Source organism: Otolemur garnettii, unplaced genomic scaffold, assembly GCF_000181295.1.
Source record: "Otolemur garnettii isolate 467f Iridium unplaced genomic scaffold, OtoGar3 scaffold00013, whole genome shotgun sequence".
In the NCBI taxonomy this organism is placed as follows: domain Eukaryota; kingdom Metazoa; phylum Chordata; class Mammalia; order Primates; family Galagidae; genus Otolemur; species Otolemur garnettii.
In genome coordinates this window covers 20,446,907-20,454,097 of record NW_003852408.1, presented here as the reverse complement: position 1 = coordinate 20,454,097, position 7,191 = coordinate 20,446,907, and positions in this window count along the sequence as shown.

Sequence of the window (7,191 nt, the reverse complement as noted above, 5' to 3'; positions counted from 1 at the left end):
TTATCTCTTTCTTGACCCAACAGCCATTCAGCATAAGGTTGTTTTATTTACATGCTTTTATAGGAGGATGAAAATTTTTATTGTGGTTGTTTTCCACATTTATTGCCTTGTGGTCTGAGAAGATAATATGGTATAATTTCAATTCTTTTGATTTTGGTGAGGTTTGATTTCTGTCCTAGGATGTGATCTATTTTGAGTGTGTTCCATGGGTTTATGAGAAGAATATATATTCCTTAGTTTGGGTATTTTTTTTTCTGTATATGTCTATTAAGCTCATTTGTGCTAGGGTCATGTTTATATCCCTTGTATCTCTGTTTAATTTCTGTTTAGAGGAGTGGTTTTCAACCTTCCTACTGCTGTGATCCTTTAATTCAGTTCCTTATGTTGTGGTAACCCCCAACCATAAAATTATTTTTGTTGTTACTTCATAACTGTAATTTTGCTACTGTTATGAATAATAATGTAAATATCTGATATGCAGGATGTATTTAGGCAACCCCTGTGAAAGGGTCATTCAACTCCCAAAGGGGTCATGACCCACAGGTTGAGAACTGCTGGTTTAGAGGATATGTCCAGTTATGTCATAGGGGTGTTAAAGTCAAAACCTGCTGTGGTTTTGTGGGATATCATATTGCTCAGAGCAATCTATGTCTATTTCTGAAATCTGGGAGCATTTAAGTTGGGTGCATAAATATTTAGAATTGAAATTTCCTCTTTTTGTATTGAACCCTTGACCCGAATGAAGTGACCATCTTTGTCTTTCTTAATTTTAGTTGCTTTAAATCCACTTATATGTGAAAATAAAATTATGACTCCTCCTTTCTTCTGATTTCCATTTTCCTGAAATATTGCTTTCCAAACCTTTTCTCTGAGTCCTGTTTCACCCTTCAAGGTTAGGTGTGTTTCCTGGATATAGTATATGGATGTCTTCTGGGTTTTTTAATTCAAGCTGCTATCCAGATAGAATGCTTCTTCACCGGGGAATTCAAGTCATTCACATTTATTGAGAGAATTGAAGAGTGTAGTGGAGCTCTATTTATCTTATTTCATGAAAGTCCAATGCTTAGTTTTGTCCTTTGCACCACTGTGGAATCTGGGTTTTGTCCTTTAGTTTCTAGGTATTTACTTTGCTGGTCCATTGTGGTAGTCAGTATGGAGAATAGGTCTAAGTGTTTCCCATAGAGCTGGTCTTACTGTGGAAAATTTCTCCTATGTTTATATATCAGTAAAAGATTTGATTTCTCTATCAATTTTGAAGCTTAGTTTTGCAGGAAATAGAATTCTGGGCTCAAAATTTTTTGTTTTAGAAGGTTAAAAGTAGCCAACCATTCTCTTCTAGTTTAGAAAGTTTCAATTAAAAAGTCTGCTGTCACCTTGATGGATCTCACCCTATACATAGGTCAATTGGTGCTTACTCCTGGCTGCTTGCAGAATGTTCTTTCATCTTGACTTTGGTCAGGTTCATTATGATGTGTCTTGGAGGTGCTCTATTTGCGTTGAGATGACCTAGGGATTGATATCCCTCTAAAAAGAATGTTTCAGAATCTTTAGTGAAACTTGGGAAATTTTCATTTATGATATCCTCCAGCAGGGCTTCCATTCCTGTGAGATATTTTTTCCCTTTCAGGAATACCTATAATTTATATGTTTGAATGCTTTGTGAAGTCCCACAATTCTCTACAAGAGCTTTATCTTCTAGCTTTGAGATTCTTTCTTTTCCACGGTCTAATCGGTTGTTTATACTTTCTACTGAATCTTTAAGTTCTCTGATTGACTTCTTCAATTTTGTAAGCTCTACCATATTCTATATATTTTATACCTTTTACCCAATTTTTAATTCAGTTTTTCACTTTCTCATCAATTCTCTGTATTTTATCATCCACATTTTAATTCCCTTTCTGTCATTTCCATTAATTGTCAGCAGGTGGAATCCTCTGCATTAGCTTCCTTGTTGTCCCTTGGGGATTGTTGTGTTTTGGCTTTTTGTGTTCTCAGAATTTTTCTGTTAGTTCCTCCTCATGTGTTTTTTCTTCTTTTTCACTTCCTTCCCCTACTTTTTTCTTCTTACTACTTCTTTTGCTTTACATTACCTTGTCTCAGAGCATAGGTGTTGAAGTGGCATTTAGGTATAAGGCCAAAAGGAAGAGAAGCATAAAAACTGAGAAAGGAGAAGAAAAGGAAAAGATAAATAGAGGGAAAAAAGGGGAGAGGATGAAAAAAAAGAACTGAAGAGAAGAGAAGGATAGTAGGAGGAAAGAAAAAGAGATGGAGAGTAACAGGAGCAATGGTGGAGATTGGTAGGCTGCTATGAACACAGCTGCAAATATATAAGAAGCCAGGCTGGGCAGGTCCCTCAAGGTCAGGAACTCCTTGCCAGCCTGGAAAAAAGCAAAACCTCACCTCCACCAAATATGTAAGAAAAAGAAAGGAAAAAAGTATTAGTACTATGTCTCAATGAGGACCTACCAATACTGTTTTTACAGCAGCCAAAGATAGAAGGATACGCTAGACTGTGAGCTCTTGACCTCCTTGAGCCAGACCAATGTTGTGAACTACAGCACTCAGAGAAAGGGAAGAAAAATAATAAAAATGAAAATGGATAAATAAAATTAAAAATACAACTATAAAGGATAAAGATTTGAAAGGGGAGTATCTTAGCTGTAGCATGAGAAATTTATGTAGGAAAAATGAGAAAATTAGAAAAAACTCTACCAAAAGAAAGAAAAAAGGTGAGAAGTAAAAAAGGAAGAAACAATAGAAGGGGCTGAAAACCCATAACAAAAATGAAAGAGCTCTTGCTATTGAAAAAAAAAAATGAAAAAAATAAAAATACAATTAGTAAAAAAAAAAAACTAAAACAACAAGAAAAATTTTAAAAAGCAAAAAGCTTGTGAAGATGAGAAAAATGAAAGAAATATTTATACATATATATGTATAAATATAACAATGTGGCCATAAAATTTGTGTCCAATTTATTGTCCATTTAAAATTGCACATGAACTCTATGGCCACCTTGTATATATTACAATATATTGCCTGGACACCAGGTGGCACTGTGTTGTTAGGAAAAAGAGCACAAGCTGCTTTTGCTGTATATAGAATGGAAGCCAGATCCACGAATCCACTTTTAGTTACAGAAAAAATTGGGTCCTTTCTTTCTGACTTATTTGCCCTCAATCAGGGTTGGTCGCTTTGTCAGGATGCAGTCCCTGCATAATTTCGGTTCTAAAACTCTCTTCAGCTTCATTAGGAGGTACGTCAAACAGTGCCTCCTGATAACAATGTGGCCTTTGCAGGAGTGCAGTATCCAACTCAGTTCACCCCAAGGATGGCCCCCAAGCTCAGTAAGCATGCTAACTTTGGTCATGTTCTAGGCTCTGCAAACTACTCTCTCTATATGGCCTTCCCATAATGGCGCCACCTGGATAGCAACTAAACAGATGGGAGCGCCACCGCACCCCGTATTCAATCTTAGGGGCTGGATGCTGTTTGAGTTTCCTCACTCATTTAAGCAGTTTAAACTGCTCATTGAATCTGTTACGTTTTGGGACATCCTTTTCCTTGTCCCAGTCAGCCAGCCCCTTCTCATAGGCAAGCACTTGCCTTCTGTGCAGCTTTCCTCAGCTCCAAACCACTGCATCTGCTAGGGGAGTTCACCACTGGTTCACTCTGCCCTTGGAGTGATGTTCCTGTGTAAGTTCCTCCGCCCAGAGGTGGCTGGAGTTCTCACTCCCCGGTCTTGCTACAAGCGGCTAGTAATTTGCCATCTCGTTCTGCCCTACATTAAGACTTTTAAAATATTGTCCACGCTATTGCAGGACATAGCTACAAGAGGGACTATATCTAACAAATTCAAATATTGTGATTTGGTTGTTTATACCCTACCCTTCATCTGAAATTAAGAACAATTTTAAAAAAGACTTTTAAAGTAAATATTTATGGCAATATTTTTTTGTAAAAAGTCATGGAATATAGTTTATTTAAAGAGATTTCTTATTTTATTTTAAATTATGGAGGCTTTAACGTTTTTTATGCTGTGAAAGAAAATCCATTTAACTGTCCAATACTGCTCTGTACTATTGTTTATAAAGTCATGTGAGTTTGCTTTAGAGAAGCAAATATGAAAAATATTTGCCCAAAATGATATGAAATGCGCAAAATAAAATAGAGAGCTTAATGTGCTCTTTATGTTGAAAACTTCACATGGCCAATGCTCCGACTATTTGAAAATGTCAGTTCTAGAAATTTAAATTCATGAGTAAAGTTGAAAACATATTACTTTGAGCTTTTATCTAGGTATCAGAAGGCCAGCACTTTTTTTCATCTCTGTGGCCTTGGGCAAGTCAATTAACCACTCAATGGCTCAATTTCCTTATCTGTCAAATAGAGGTTCATTCATTCATTCATCCAACACATGTATTAAAGTTTAATAGGGGCAGGCTCTGTGCTTAAGTGGTAAAGATAATACACAAATGAAGTGTAGCATACAAATTCACTATGTCGTAAGAGAAAAAAAAACATAAATAAATAATTCAGTTCAAGATAATAAGGGAATTCAAAATATGGAAAAAGTTTGATGGGAATATGGAACAAATTTATGACAATGAGATGAGAAAATTTTGTAGAAGTCACAGAAGATTTTAGTTTTAAATTCAGAGTATGAAATTTTAAGGAAGTGAAGAGGGCCTTCAAAGCATGGTTGTGAATAGTAAATGACCCAACAGGGGTAGGTGGTCAATGCTTCCAACATTTTAAAGGTTAAACAGAAGTTAACACAAAGAAAGACAAAATACAATTGCATGTGAGGTGAATATTGATAAGCTTTGAAAACATAATTTATCACTTTTTATGTTGTCACTCTTCCAAAATTACCTCCTATATGGTTGTTTTGTACTGAGAGTCCATGCAATAATTCTTTAAATGAACAATAAATAAATTTGAATATTGATTGAGCTACAATCTGTTCCAGAAACATTTAGGGCTGGGGTTTAACAATTTTTAATAGGTCCCTATTCTCATATAGTGTATATTCTGAAGGAGGAGGTAGATACAATAAACAAATAATAAGTATTAAATTTAGACTAAGTTATATAATTCTAAGAATTAAGAGGACAATAAATCATGCAAGGAGATAAATAGTAAAAGGAAAAATAATATTTTGAATTGAATCATCAGGAATAACTCTCTTATAGACTGATATTTGAGAAAAGATTTCAAAATTTCAAATGAAGAAGAAGAGTAAACAATGCAACGGTTTTGGAAGGATACTGCTTTAGTAAATGGAAATTCTTCAATTCAATTTGTCAGCATCTGCAAATCCCTGTTCTTCCATTATACTAATGTAGTAAAACTCCATCCTTGGGCTAGCCCAGTGGTTTCTTTCTATTCCTATACCTAAGCTGCTAGAATATATTGCACTGTTAAGCAGGTGGCTCTACTACTTAATAATTTACAATATACTCTTCATTTGAATCATGGACACTACCCAATAATCACTCCAATTTCTGTAGTTAGAGTTCTTCCCTAGTTTTCAACATAATTTCCCTAAACCTTCTTTGTGTACTTACAAACCCTCCTCTTCCTCTCTCTTTTCTCCTTCTTCATGGAAAAAAGAAACTATAGAACATGCTAGACAGTTATTCTTGCAAACTATTGCCACACCCCTACAAAATTCTATCATCTCCAACCTCACTTTCCTTCTTCCCTCCTGTTTCTAATAGAAAAAGTGCTGCTTCTGCAATGTCAGCTCATTCCTTATACCTTTATTTTGGTCAGGAATTTTGCTATCTCTTATATCTTCCAGTTTCTGTCTCTATTGGCCTTTTTTTCTCCCTAGATTTAAGCATACTTGATTCTTTATATAACAAACACTCTCTAAACCTCCATTTTATGTTTTTCTGTCTAGTCACTCATTCATTTTATTTAAGTTAGTTAAGTAAATTACTTTATTTAGTATTACTTTATTTAGTATTTAGCATTGCACTAGGCATTAAAGATATTTTAATGTGAAAAGTATAAAATAAAATAAAGATATGGCATATAGTGTAGACTATATACACTATCCAAATGATAATACTTAAAGCTATCAAATTCAAAACTGTGATAAACGTTTTAAAGGAAAAAAGAGTGCTATGAAAAAGAACACCGCTCCCCTGGGATTTAATATAAACTGTAAATTCAGGGAAGGCTTCCTTAAGGAAAGCATGCTCTGAAACAATAAATATTGAGGGATAATTTTTTATGTGCAGGCAACAGCATGTGCAAAATCCACAATAAAGGATAATTATGCAACAGTGCAGCTGGAGTGCAGAAGACAAAGAAATATTGGAGTAAGAAGAGCTTGGAAAATCATTGGATATTTTAAGCAATGAAATAGCCCAATTAGGTTTGAGTTTGGAAATATTTACTGTGAAATTTTACAGGGAATGAACTGGAAAATTAAAATACATAAAGGAAAATCAGGTATTATAGAATTCAGAAACTCAGGAAAGACATGAAGATAGATTGCTCTAAAGTGGTGGTAAAGCTAGAGAACCAATTATAAATTCTCAGTAAATGTATGAAGGCAAAATGAAAATGCATGGAGTATGATTGTACTTAGGAAGGGAATAGAAAGATTGATGCCTAGTTTTCTGGCATTTACATCTGAAAGGATGAAGTTGACTAACTTAGGTGGATATACTGTAGAGGGTCCGGGTGAGAAGAACTGATGGTCATTGTTGGGGGTTGAGATCCATGAATTTGGTTTTTGCCACCTTAGCTGTCCCCCTCTTCTCTGCCAGAACTCGTCCCCAGAGCTAGACAAGTGGCATTCAAGGAAATAAAGAATGAAAACATCTGCTGGATTTTTCAGTTAAATTTTGTTTATACCTTCCAATAATATATACATATTTTAAGCCATTTTTTAAAAAAGTTTTGCCTTTTAGAAAGTTCTTTTTATCTAAACAATTGCATGGAATGTTGGTGATATTAAAAGTTCCCTTCACTCAGATCTGTTTCTAGAAGTATCCTGTTTGGTTTATCGGTCTTTACATCACTCTTTGCTTGAATTTGAAAGAGGAATAATAAAGCAAACTTCAACAAATTTTAAACTGATTCTTGATGAGAAACACCTTAATTTTTTATAAGATAGTGTGTCCTGAAAAGAAGAAAAGAAAAATACCATATAGATAAGAACTTTGTCAGAAGACA